Consider the following 13,835-nt stretch of genomic DNA (forward strand, 5'->3'; position numbering starts at 1 on the left):
TCCAGAGGAATGGTCTGCTCTAAATCTCAGGTTGCGACTTAGGAGCCATCGGTGCTCGCATACGGGACTGCCTGTCCCCATCTTGCTCGGCCCTCATGGACATGCTCACTAGCTCAGAATAACTAGGTATGCTAGCGCAGCACATCTTTGACCGAATATCTGATCACAAGCCCTCAGAAAAATACCGCATACGCATCGGCTTATCTGTCAGAATCAACGGGGCGTACTTGCCTAACACCGTGAACCTGTTCTCATACTCAGCCACTGTCATCCCTCCCTGTTGGAGGTGAAGGAACTCACTCTCCTTCTCGTGGTGGTAGGTCACGGGGTAGTACTTCTCATGAAAGCGTGCCTCAAAATCTGCCCACGTCCACACGTGTCCAACCGCAATAGTACAGATGACACTATCCCACCATAAGCTGGCCTCCTTCTCGAACATGAAGGTGACTAACTCCACTTGCTCGGGCTCTATGCAGTGCAGCGGCTTTAGCATCTTAGAGATGCGGTCAAGCCAATACTCGGCCTCCTCAAGTCTGCAAGTACCCGCAAAGGTAAGGGTTGTAAGCGCTGGAATCGCTTAAAGTGGCCGCTGACACCTTCATTCCCAGCAGGGGGTGTAAATGGAGCAAGTGAAGCTACACCCATGCTCTGGGCGAAAATCCTTGCCATGGTGGCCAAAAACTGCTGCTGCTACTGTGCATGCTGTTGTTGTTGCTGTATCTGCTGCTGCTGCATCAACAACATCATCTGCTCCAACCTATCAGTAGGGGGAGCCAACTGAGATACAGGTGGCGTCGAGGAGGACACACGGTTCTTCTCTGGAACCGGTGGTACAATAGGTGTAGGCCCATTAGTGGGGCCAATGGCCCGTTGAGAGTCTGGCATGGTGTTAGAAGGAGACGGGCCCGAACTGGGGTCCGTATGGCTATCGCTTAGGGGAGGTGCCCCGTCAAATGAATCGCCAAGAGTGAGACGTGCCGTATTCCGTGTGGTCTTAGGTGGCATCCCATATATACAACACAGGGTGCAACTCAGGTCAGATTCAGCTGCCCACAACCTCAATCACACAGCATTTACACATAGCTTAAAGAAACTTCATGCATTTCATTTACCAAAATTGTCACAATTACATGAGATACATCATAACATGAATCATGACAGGAAACGCATATGAGCTATTACAAGCAAAGCTGCTAACATTAAGACAACCAACAAACACAAACACAAGCACTTAAGCAATAAAACACAGACATTCTAAGACAGTAACAAAGTAAACTACTGGGCAACGATAAGGATGACTAGACATCTAAGTCTGGCGATGGAGGAGGGGCGCCCTTATCCTACAGGCAACACAGGATAACTTTCAAAGTGCGGGTCACCTACTTGAACTTGTGCTTCACAAGGGCTCGAGTATCAATGATCTCCTGTCACCGGGCAGCCTGGCCCTTCTTAAGTCGAACTAGACGGGCTTCCCTAGCAGCCCGATCAGGGTCACGGTCTATTGCCGTAGGTGGGGAGCTCTCATCCATGTCCTGAGCCTCCACTTCTTCCTCCTGTTCTTCTTCTATCTCCTCTCTACTTTCTTCCTCGCTCTCATACTCTTCACTAGCCATCTCGTCTTCACTCTCATCGAGGCGGGCTTGTCGCTGCCTTGGCCCAATTTCTATCTGGTTGAGAGTAGCCTCGTTGATGTAATGGGTCGACACCGGCACTTTTGCCCCAAGTCTATAGCCAAACTCACGTGCAATCTTGCATATGAGTTGGCCAAATGAGAGCGAATTAGACGCTTTGGTGGAGCGCGCGGTAAGGACTATCTGCCACAGAACGTGTGTAGGCACGCACAACTTCTCTCCCTGCCCCACTTAGTATAGAAAATCTACCATCAGACAGGTGCACTCACTGCGGTTGCTCCACCTAGGATACACGTTGTATGTGAAGATGTGGTGGAGTAGGTGGAAGTCATCAGTCATATTAGTTGCTAGGAGACTGTTGTTCAGATTCCACCGAGCCAGTTGTCCACAAAGGAATCGCGTGCGGCGGTCCCTTTCACGTACACTCTTCAAATTCTTCTTGCTTGCATGCACTTCGCGAAGCGGCATCTTCATAAGCCGAGTTATCAACCCAGCATCAATTGTGGCCTCCCGATCTCTACCAACAGGGATCTTGAACTGCAAGGGCTCCAACATAGGCTCTCGAATGTGGGCGTAGAAGGCTCGGACTGTGCCCACATTTGTGCGGTTCTCGCCCTCGAACACAGGACCCCACTCGGCTTCGACCAGGCGGTCCATCACCAGATATTGCCCGAAGAGCCTCTCATCCACATGAGCTTCAAAGAGGACCCTACGACCCTGAATTCTCCCATGAGACATATCTGTCAGGAGGATCCTTTCGAGGGGAGCTTGGGGATTAAGCTCCCGCTTGGTCCTTATCTCCTGATTAACATTTGCACTTGTAGCGGCGCCCCTAGGCCTCCTTGAACGAGTAGGGTGACTAGGCCCGGCCTCATCCGTAGGAGTCCTCTTCTTCCCATGAGAGAAAGAAGTGTGGAAATCGAGAAAATGGCTGTCGTAAGCTCGAACAAGGCCATGGAGAAGAGAAGATAGGTGGAAAATGGAGTTGTTGAACTTGATGGTGTATGACACAAATGAGGGACTTGTGCTCTCAAATCAAAGGAAAAGAGAGAGATATGAGAGGGTTTTGATGGAAAATGGTGGGAGGGTATGTGTTGAAGAAAAATGATGAAATGGGTGAATGAAGGAGAGATTTGAGAGAGAATCAAAGAGTTTTGAAGAAAAAGGGAAGCTTGGAGGGGTGGATTATGAAGGGGAGACATGTTTGGAGGATTTAAAACAAACCCAACATGCATCAGTGGGCCACACAACGCCCTAGGGGCGTCGGCCCGAGCCGGTCCGCCCGGCTAGGCCCGCCAGTCGGCGAGGCCCTCGCCGGTCTCTGGACAGTCCGGCGAGGGCTTGCCCTTTGGGCGAGGTCCTCCTACCCCCTTGACTGTAAAAATATGTGGGGCCCACCCTGGGTCCCCTTGAAAGTGTTTCATTTGGCCTCCGACTCCACTTTGAGTCGTTTCGGGTCATTTTAAGAAATTTCTTATGTAAGTACGTATTTTCTCGATTGTTGAAGGCTGGGATTGGACAAATTATGGTCTAAACCCGTCGATTGACGTTCTAGAAATGGTCCGAGGTCGCCTCAAGCGATCACGAACGTGCACGAACCCGATCTCGGCGATCGTTTTCAGTAACTTTCGCCAATCTGTGAAACTAGAAATCCTAAGCTTGTCTCTATATTTTTCTCGCACCTACCTAGGTCTAAATGCATCAGCATACATCGTGTGACCCTAACCCAGGTCCAGTTTAATCCAAATCATACTCTGATACCAACTTGTAACGCCCTGAAAAACGGGGGTTGAGTAAAAGTCCAACTCACGAGTTCCAACGCATCACTTATGCAACATATGTAATGATGATTAAATGTTGTCTGTATTAGTGCATAAAACATGAATAAGATTAAGCCAAATCAGCAAAACATAATCTAAGGACAGTTGTAATACACGAGCGGAAGATTGAAACGAATATATATAAGTTTACAAATCAGTATAAGTCCCCAAAATATGTGTGCATTACCAGGTCAATAATTACATGTATTGTTTCAAAGTGTAATATATCAGAAATGTAACAGTCCACTACAAGTATAACCCTGAAGCCCCCATCGATCAGAGCAGTCTATGTGAACCCGCCTGAATAGTGCATATATGAGAATGCCTCCTCATCATCCTCGAAGTCCGGCTCCGCCTCGCAGGCTGTACCATCGTCTGAACCTTGGTGTTCAAGACACCGTCCCGTAACATGGGAGTGAGTGATCAACTCAGTGGAACACTAAAGCAAAGGTTAACATGTTATCAATTCAGTCACGCAGTAATGATAAAGCAATACAATCGAACATCCCTAGATACTCTGATTAATGCAGGATGGTATGAATAAATGATGTATGCCCTCACCTGCACTCCCTCAGCGATCTTCATCTAACGGTCATGCATGTCAGTCACTTCCTCGTGCTCTCTACACATCGCCAAACGACATATGCAATGTGATGCATGAACGTGATTACCAAGTTCTTATTAGTCCTTTTCAGACAGCAGGATTGAGAAGCTAAGGTACCTCCCTTATATCAATTCCCAAACAATGATCCATTCTAGGGTTGTCAATCCTAGCAATTCTCATACGATGTTGTGGTTCTAGGTCACTGCAAAGGGCTCATCACCTTATCAGTGCAGGCCTAGTGTACTCCTGTTGTTATGTAAGGGCTTGTCGCCTCTACGCAGTCTCAGAGTATGCTTGAGGTCACTACAAAGGGCTCGTTACCTGATTAGTGTAGGCCGACAGCTCGAATACAGTGTCCCATACCACCGTATTCAGTTCACGAGTCTGGGTTGCTCACTGGTCACTATGGGGAGGCTCGTTACCCCAGCGTAGGCCAACAGCTCGACCACGGTGTCCCATACCACCATGCCCGGCTCATGAGTCTTAGCGGATCGAGGTACCAAGGTTTAAAGGGTTTTCCCTGGTGAGTTTAGTACTTTAGATTCAAGCAGTAGCATCCATACATGGTAAACATACATCGGGTCAATCGGGTTACTTGATGAGCTTGACTAGTACTAGCGCACGTTGAGTTAATCGACATGAAATGCGTAAGCACTCCGTGCGGCCTAACCACTGCCGACAACCAAGGTATGACTCGGGTTCATCGAACATGTCCTATGTGGTAAGATTAACCTCAGCCACCTATTCAATGCTTGCTACCGATTGCCTGGACTATTTTGTAGTCCCAAACACATTCGATTATACAGATAATCATACATGCTAATTAGAACAGTAATGGATCAACAATTTCAATCATACCAGCATGTGAGCACTTGATGGATTTCAACTTAAACATGAATTCACACATATGCAGTCCCTAAGTGAAACAGACAAGAATGTAAGTTATATGGAGGGAATCATACACATCGTTAAGATAGTTGAGAATCTCTTCTCAACGCCCATATAACGTATAATTTATACATGCCCTGATCATTCAGACATTTCTACAACACTTAGACTACATATCCCAACATACATGACGTATGTTGGTTATAGCACGTATTAGGGCAAATCCTTTCATCAAGGAGTTGTTACACATACAACTAGCATAAACACATGACAATTTATCATGGCAAACATACATTCAAATTCCATACGTATACGATACTTTCTACATATACATGGAATACACTAAACTCAATATAGTTCATATATATCAGAAACAGGAAATAAACATCACATTTAGCATGTGAAATAATACCCACATCAGTAATAAACCATTAACCGGCATTGAAAGCCTTGAAAACCATAACCTATACATTTATAGTCCGCACCTTTCGCCGGTAGACTCGTAACGAACTAAGTTTTAAAGCTAAGTCTTTGTCTACGGCAGATTGGCAACCTATAGTATGAATTAGGTTAGCTATTTCATTACTTACACTATCTGAAACCCTAAGACAGATTAGGGTTAGGTTTTCTTACCCAAGTACGGAGTCAGAATCGCCTGATTTGTGATACAGAGGGGGTGGCTAAGTACGTGGAGTAACGGGATCGAATCCCAGGAAGAACTTCCAACTCACTCTCTCACTTCCTGTCTTTTCCTTTCTCTTCTCTTCTCTCTCTCCTAGGGTTTTCTCAAATTCGTATGGGGTGAGAGAGAGAGGGTTTAAGGTCCTTATATAGGCCCAGGTTTGATGAAAATGGCCCCAGGGCCAAGGTATACTTAGGTTATATCTAAATATGGATTGTTCCGGTCCAACGGAGCACTTCTGTTGGCCCCTTTTCCATGTGCGGTCGGACTTAAGCTCCCTGACCATGGATCTAGTCAGGATGAGTTTTCGTTCCGATCGGGTTTGTAGATCAGCCGTGGCGGACCAGTTTCAGTTCAACGGTCACGGTTACTCGATCAGGGTCACAAGTACACCGACATGTGTGGGTCATTTCTCCTGATCCATGGGTGTATTTGGGTCAGATTCTGACAGTCTGAATCCTTATATTTGGCCCGCAAGTAACACGACTCAGATTACTTAAATTCAGATTTTTATTTCTAAATATTTTCACATTTCTCATACTCTTTGCTCCAGGCTCAAGTTGTGCATTTCTAGACACAGTCAGGACTTGATTTCCGAAGGGGTTGTCAAGTCCAGTAATGCGGTCATATCCGTATAGTTTTGGGGTAATCGGACTTTCGATGTGCGGTCCAGGTCCGATACAGAGTTTCGGTGTGCTCCCGAGAGCAACCGGGTTTAAGGACGGACTCTAGATTTCAGGGTAATGTAGCGTCAATGATTCTACACATTTTGGGTCATGCAAATCATATTTAAAGTGATCAGTGCTAATTTCGCAAGCACTCTAGTTTAGCACTTGCTAATTTTAACCTAATTTCCTAAAGGTTTTGGTCCTGGGTGATTTCTGCCTGAGGTGGTACTTGGGTCTTTGTATGGATTTTTCCGAGACGTTACATGAACCGTGGAGGTCTTCGTTACTATCATTTCAACAAAATAAATCTTCATAAAAATAAACTTGACCAAGCCCGTATTGCAACGAGGATCAAGAACAATTGGTAAGGCCAGTAAGTAATGGCATTCATCTTAGTACCTTTTAAACTCCATTTGCATACAAATTATCATCTAGCTTATAATTCTAGACCCACATTAGTATTTTTTCACAGGGCATCCTTAATCTTCCAAAGAGATGGAAGAAACAGATTTGCGGTTGAATACTTATTTTTTAAAAAAGTCTTCGTGTAGTCATAAAAAACTTTGAGAAAGTTGTGAACTTCTTTCACTTTATTTCAATCATCTACACCCGATAACCAAGAATCGGTTATGTCACTCGCCACATATTTAGAAAATGTAAGCTCCAATTTTATTGTTGTATCTAACATTTCATAAGTTGAGTTCTAACGTGTATATACATTTAACTTTAACGTGTTTTTGAGATGACACATTCAAATGTTGGATGATGTCACTCCATATGTCATGCCCCAAACTTGGAAACCGGGCTCACAAAATTCTCGATCACCGAATTCAGTGCCGATTGCCTCCGTAGTACCCCATTCTTGGCTCCCAGCGCCCATACGCCAGATTCCGATCCTAGGATATATAAGGAGGATTTTCAACATGAATTTATCTCATAAGAACCATAACCATAAGCATAACCTAGATACAAATAACATCACCACATATCCACTATAATCAAAATCTTTGAGTACAATACATAAAAGGGAAAATACAAGATAAATATCAAATTCCAAAAGCTCAGCCGCACACTCCTGCCTCAGCTCAGCTACGTCCTATTGTCACCTACATGCATCTATCATGTACAAGCTTATAGAAAGCTTAGAGGGTGGTGTACATGTGTGCACAATGCAGGTGCCAAGTATACAATACAAGTCCATAAATCATACAACGTCGGAAATACTGGCAAGTTTATACAATATCAGAGTAAGCAAAAATACTGACAAGTCCATGAGACATACAATATCAGAGTAAGTAGAAATACTGACAAGTTCATGAGTCATACAATATCAAAGTCAGTAATACAGATAGACTATATAATGTGGGGTTGTGGTAAACCAAATGCCATGTGTTGGGGATGCAATGCAATATGCGGTGTGAAAGAAATGACCAAGCTAGAGTGTGAAGTCGGGATGATAGTACGTGGTATCGCAGGCTGTGTAGTTCATCACAAGTGACTTCTATCCAAACTAGTCCCATACCTAAATTTGGATAGCCAGACCCAATGTGGTAAACTCCTGATCTCAGGTTAGTCGCACGCCCTAATCGAAATCCTGGCCATCGCGAAGGTACACATAACGATTTGGTAGCGCACCACCATCCCGAGTGGATAGTGAATGAATGAATGAGTCTAATGTTGAGTATGCAACTCCTGCTCAATAAGTCCTCGTATAAGTACCGTACATCTCTGAGATCATCACCGTGGTCTAGTACACCTTGCGCCAACTTGCCGCCCCATCAAGCGCATAATACAACTAGGTAAGTGGAAGATACCTCACTATCCGCCTACCAATATCAGTCCGATTCGTAGATAGCGGACCCATTTGGGCGATGGTCAGACTCAGCCTAACATTGCCTACTCCCTCAGGCGAGTAAGGCCACACCCCCTTACAACCAGCCAGGGTATAGTGGGAGACACGACCTACTAGTATACGGCCCTCATGCGCTCATGTATATCCATTTGGTTTAGACGTTGGAACATCCCCTGGCCTCAAGAATTTACGGATTTTCACCCAGGGACATCTATCGCGTCCGTATGCTATAACCAAACATTTTCGGTGTCCCATCTGGCCATCCACGATATGCCTGTGGAGGCCATGGTCCTGATGTCGCTAGGCTTACGATGGTCATATCACAAAATGTGAGATGCATGAGTCATACCATCAAGTCATGCATCAAATTTACACATACCCCTTGCTCATATGGGGCAACTTTGTTTCTCAGGGAGTCCTATGAACAAGCAGCCCATTAGCACATGCTATGTTCAATCACTCCTCATAACAAGCATGCGAATGATGCGTATGGGCATGTATCATGAACTATACCAAGCATGATTATAATCACATACATCATGGTGGGCCGGTATAAGATGGCTCATGGCCCATATAAGTAAATGGGTGGTATGCACATAATCACCTACACATGGTGGGCCTCACACCTTCATAATTGGGTCTCATATAATGACAAAGGGCCTCATACAATCACAATGGGAATCATACAATCACAAAGAGCCTCATACCATCACGATGGGTCTCGTACAATCATAATGTGCCTCATACAATCACAATGGGCCTCATACCATAATAATGGGCCTCATATAGTCACAATGGTCTTTATACAATCACAATGGGCCTCATATAATCACAATAAACCTTACAATGACCTTATACAATCATAATGCTATGCTAACACATACTCAGTGCTTATACTAGCATAGCTGTAATCAATAATCGGCCTATATATGGCAAAGTCCATAGAAGGACAACAGATCTAATCCATAACATGAGGATCGGTTCTCAACAATGGATATGCCAAATCTAATACCACGGATCCTCCTACCTATGCCAGAGGTGATGATGCATCCTCTTCATAACAAGGATGGGTCTAGATGGCCTACTCATGGGCCTAAGAATGAGCTTCTAGGTTTGGGTACTTCTACTAGCATCAACGGAGACCCAAAGAATTGGGATAGACTAACAAGGCGAGATGGATCATACTAATAATAGTGGAGGCCCATCAATTTGGGTTAGCCCACTAAGGGAGAAATGAGAATGAGCCTAATACAATCACAAGGGGCCTCATACCATCTCAATGGCTTATATCATGATGTTATACTAGCATGTACTCAGTCGGCATCGATAATCGACTTATACACAAGGTGGGGTCCGTAGATGGACATCGGATCCATAACATGGAGCGTCAGTCCTCAACTATGGATATATCAAATCTAATAGCACGGATCCCTCCGTTTACGGTGAGGATGAACTCTCCTCATATTAAGGTTGGGCCTAGGTGGCCTACCTATATTCCAAAGGATCCGAAACCGACTTCCTTCACCATACTATCTTATAGCTCGCTAGATGCCCTAGGGGGCCTAAATAAGTCCTAAATGGACTCCAAGATTAAAATAATCTCACTAGTAACCAATGGGGGCCCAACATTATGGGTTAACCCAATAAGAATAGATGGATCATGCAATTATCAATGGGGCCCAATGACTAGGGTCAACCCACTTAGAGAAAGGATGAGAATGGGCCTAACAAAGGCCTATGGGAAGGTCACAATGTGGACATTTAACTATCATTGCCCATCAATGTGGACATTTAACCAACATTGCTCCTAAGGAGTGGCCCGCATAGAGCCAAACATATAGTGGGCCCATGGCCTCATATAAGGGCCTAATACACATCCCATTGGGCCTCGTACAAAGGTCTCATATACATCACATTAGGCCTCACCAAATGGGCATCTCATACATCATAATGGGCCTTATCATATGGGCCATATAAACATCACATCGGGCCTAATCATATGGGCCTCATATACATCACATCGGGCCTCATCATATGGGCCTTTCATACATCACATCGGACTTCATCAAAGGCCACAAACACATCACAATGGGCCTCACCAAATGGGCCACAAAAACATCATAATGGGCCTCACAAATGGGCCACAAATACATCATAATGAGTCTCACCAAATGGGTCACAAATACATCACAATGGGCCTCACCAAATGGGCCACAAATACATCATAATGAACCTCACCAATGGGCCACAAATACATCACAATGGGCCTTATGGGGCGACCCATAATCCAACAAAATATCTGGGCAGCAATGTACAACATCAAAGTGGCCCTGCACAATGGGCTTAAACTGGATGGCCTGGATACACAGTACACATCATGGTGGACCCCACATCCCATGGACGATGTGGATATACATCATATGGGCCCCATGGATGGATGGTGTGGCTGAAACATGTACAACATGGTGGGCCCAGCACCACCGTCCAGAGGATGGATGGTGTGAATATATAATACATATATCAAAGTGGGCCCCACCCCCACACGTGCTGCACATGTGGGGCGGGCCCCACGCCCAGCCAGATGGACAGATGACTGGATGAAACAGATACATCATGGTGCGTCCCATAGCACTGTCTAGGGACGGACGGTGTAGATACAAAATACATACATCTAGGTGGGCCCCACCCCCACACGTGTAGCACGTGTGGGGTGGGCCCCATGTCCAAAACAGATGGACGGCTTGAATATAAAACACTTACATGAGGTGGTTTCCACTGTCCAGAGTGTTGGACGGTGTGGATAAGACCCATACATCATAGTCGGTCCCACACAGCTCGTTCAGATGGACGGTGCTGATATACAATACATACATTAAGGTGGGCCCCACCTCCACACGTGCAGCACGTGTGGGGTGGGTCCCACACCCAAAAAAATGGATGGATGGTATGGACGTAACACATACCTCATGATCGGGCCACAGATCTTGCAGACGTCAATATAGCAGCTTCCAGCTGCTGGACCTCTGGGCTGCTGGCCCAGCATCCAGCAGATGGATGACTTAGATGTAACACATGCGTTGAGGTGGGTCCACACGTGTGGGACCCACCAGCTATGGATCAACTGATATATATGTTTTCCTTCATACAGTTCAGCAGCAACAGTTGCTGGACGTCCCAAGGTTGGACAGTCTGGATGCAATTCATCCATCAAGTGGGGTCCATGGCCCGCCAGCCACATACATCATCATCATCAAAATAAAGAGAGAGAGAGAGAGAGAGAGAGAGAGAGAGAGAGAGAGAGCCAATTGAAACCAAAATCTGATAAAAGAATGCCAACATAAATCAACAAGAGATGCATAAAACAAGCACACTAAAAGTATTTTAATCTATCCAACCTTGCACTATCCATACGTGGGACAATTTGAGAATTTCTATGCATCCAAAAGCACACTATCTATGCTTGGCCACATAGAAACCCTTAAATGGGCAACTAATTGTCCTATACTTAAACAATTCCAATTCCATAATCAATCACAACAAATATTCATCATTTACCCAACTAATAACAGAATGTGTTTAAATTGAAGAAATAAATTTCAAAATTTACACAAGTAGAATTGAAATCATTAACCTAGTACCATCTACTACATACTAGTAACATACATGCAATATTGGGGCACCAAACCATAGGCTACAATAATAACATGTCCCCCTAAAAAATAAATCCTCAAGGGATAACATATATATGTGTGTGTGTGTGTGTGTGTGTATTGTAAGTTGTTTATTTCTATTCTCAATCACAAGTATATTCATCATCCAACCAACTATAAATGAAGCAATAAAAATATAATTAAGCAAGTTCAATTAACAACTATATTTTTAAACACGAGTTCTTATCACTTAACAACTAAAAAAATTTATTTTTGAACTAAAGCCTATGTGTGTTTTTTTTTTTTTTTTTTGCACGAAGGCACAAGTCTAACATCATAAAAGACTTTCTAAATATACAAAATGACAAGAAAGGGGAGATCCGAAAAACATACACTTAAATGACCTTAAGTTTTGTTGTTGTGGATCGAAGAAGGGGTACCGAAGTCTAACAAACATAATTTGGATCAAGTGAAATTAAAAATGCAATTCTCTACTATCGACGAACATAGGGGCAGTTGAATTACCTCATTTCTTCTCTTCTTTCTCTGCCTCGGCAGCCTTCTTCATCCGGACCCCAACATGGCATTTATTTGTCTGCTCGATTCGGAGCTTGGCATAGGCATTGAATGATTTCATTTCATCCACTACCTTCACAAACTTGATAGATGGCTTGTCTCACACAACAAGCATGTAAGGACCTTGGACCTGAGTTGCAGTTGCCAGTTCCTTCGGAGTAGAATCACCAGCCTTGAATTTACGAGCACGTTTTGGGAAGACAACCAATTGTGCCTTGTGAGTTTTCAACCTTTGAACGTTCGCTTGGAGATCCTCTAGAGAACGGTTCTTGCGACGGTGATCGACTGCAATGCCAATGGTTGGTGCGAGTTTCTTTGGAATGCCTGCCGCCTTGAGCTCCTCTAGAGAGAATCCCCTTCCTTTTCTAAGCTTCATATTGTACTTCAAAGTTTAGCAGTGAACCACATGATGGAGGAGGCCCTCAGTTGGCCGTGGGAACATCTTCACAGCTTTCTTTTACCTTACAACACGTCTTCTGGCTTTGCGTGTGGTTGGTTAAACCAAGTCCTCACATAGTTTTGCCAGTTCTTCTTGAAGTGCCCATTCGACACAACATTGTTGTGCTTAACCATGACTTACCGGAAACTCACGCAATGCCAGATAACTGATGAAATGGCTAGAAAGATGCAGCGGAGATCTACTCTAACCTATCAGACTACTCCTCTCAACTAAAGCCTATATGTAAAGCAATAAATAAATGTGGAAATAAAAACCGGAGATATTTTGATGCAGGGAATGAAATTTAAATATGATATGCAAGATTTCAGGCTTAGATCATACTAATTCAGAAACAATAACATAAAAATTCCACATCCCATAAAAAAGTTCAAACATTTAAGCAAGGGGAATCTTTGTGGGGTCTAGGCCTACACAGGCTAGGACTGGATCAGTAAATTTATGGACTAAACGATGCTCAAAGGGAAATAGAAATCATCCACACATGCACAGTAACCAGTCCCTAATCCAAGGGATTCACCAATTTCAATTCAAGGATCCCTAGGGTCAAAAAAAGGATAAATAAATTAAGGATAATGCAATCTAGGGTTAGAGTTTATGCAAATAAGTATAAAAAGAGAGAAAATAAGAAGGAAAACCTAAACTGATGAAAGTCCACTCGTGCGGACAGTGGCAGGGCCTGATGCACGTGCACATGAACCTGGCCACACATGCGAGCAAAGCTCGATTCCCTAAACAGCCTCCTTGGCCCTGGTTGGCTAGGGGAGGTCTTCAAAACCTCCTAGTTTTGTGGCGATCCGACGTACAGTCTGTGCGTAGTGCTCCGCCAAAGTTTCAGCCCTCCTACAGGGTTAGATTCTGGAAACTGGCTGTAGGGATAAGAACGGCTATATAAACTAGTGTATTTAAAGCAAGAATGATTGTAGAAGGTGAGAGATGTGGATGGAAGAAGGTAGGGGTAGATTAGGATAGGCGTGGCTTCGCACCATACTAGTTAGCTCTTCGAA

General features: G+C 44.4%; 1 pseudogene; it reads right to left on the reverse strand.

Annotated features, from left to right (window-relative positions):
• Window positions 1-12,196: 12,196 nt before the first annotated feature.
• Window positions 12,197-13,022, reverse strand: LOC131225147 (large ribosomal subunit protein eL13z-like; annotated as a pseudogene).
• Window positions 13,023-13,835: the final 813 nt, after the last annotated feature.

This window comes from Magnolia sinica, chromosome 14, assembly GCF_029962835.1.
Source record: "Magnolia sinica isolate HGM2019 chromosome 14, MsV1, whole genome shotgun sequence".
Lineage (NCBI taxonomy): Eukaryota > Viridiplantae > Streptophyta > Magnoliopsida > Magnoliales > Magnoliaceae > Magnolia > Magnolia sinica.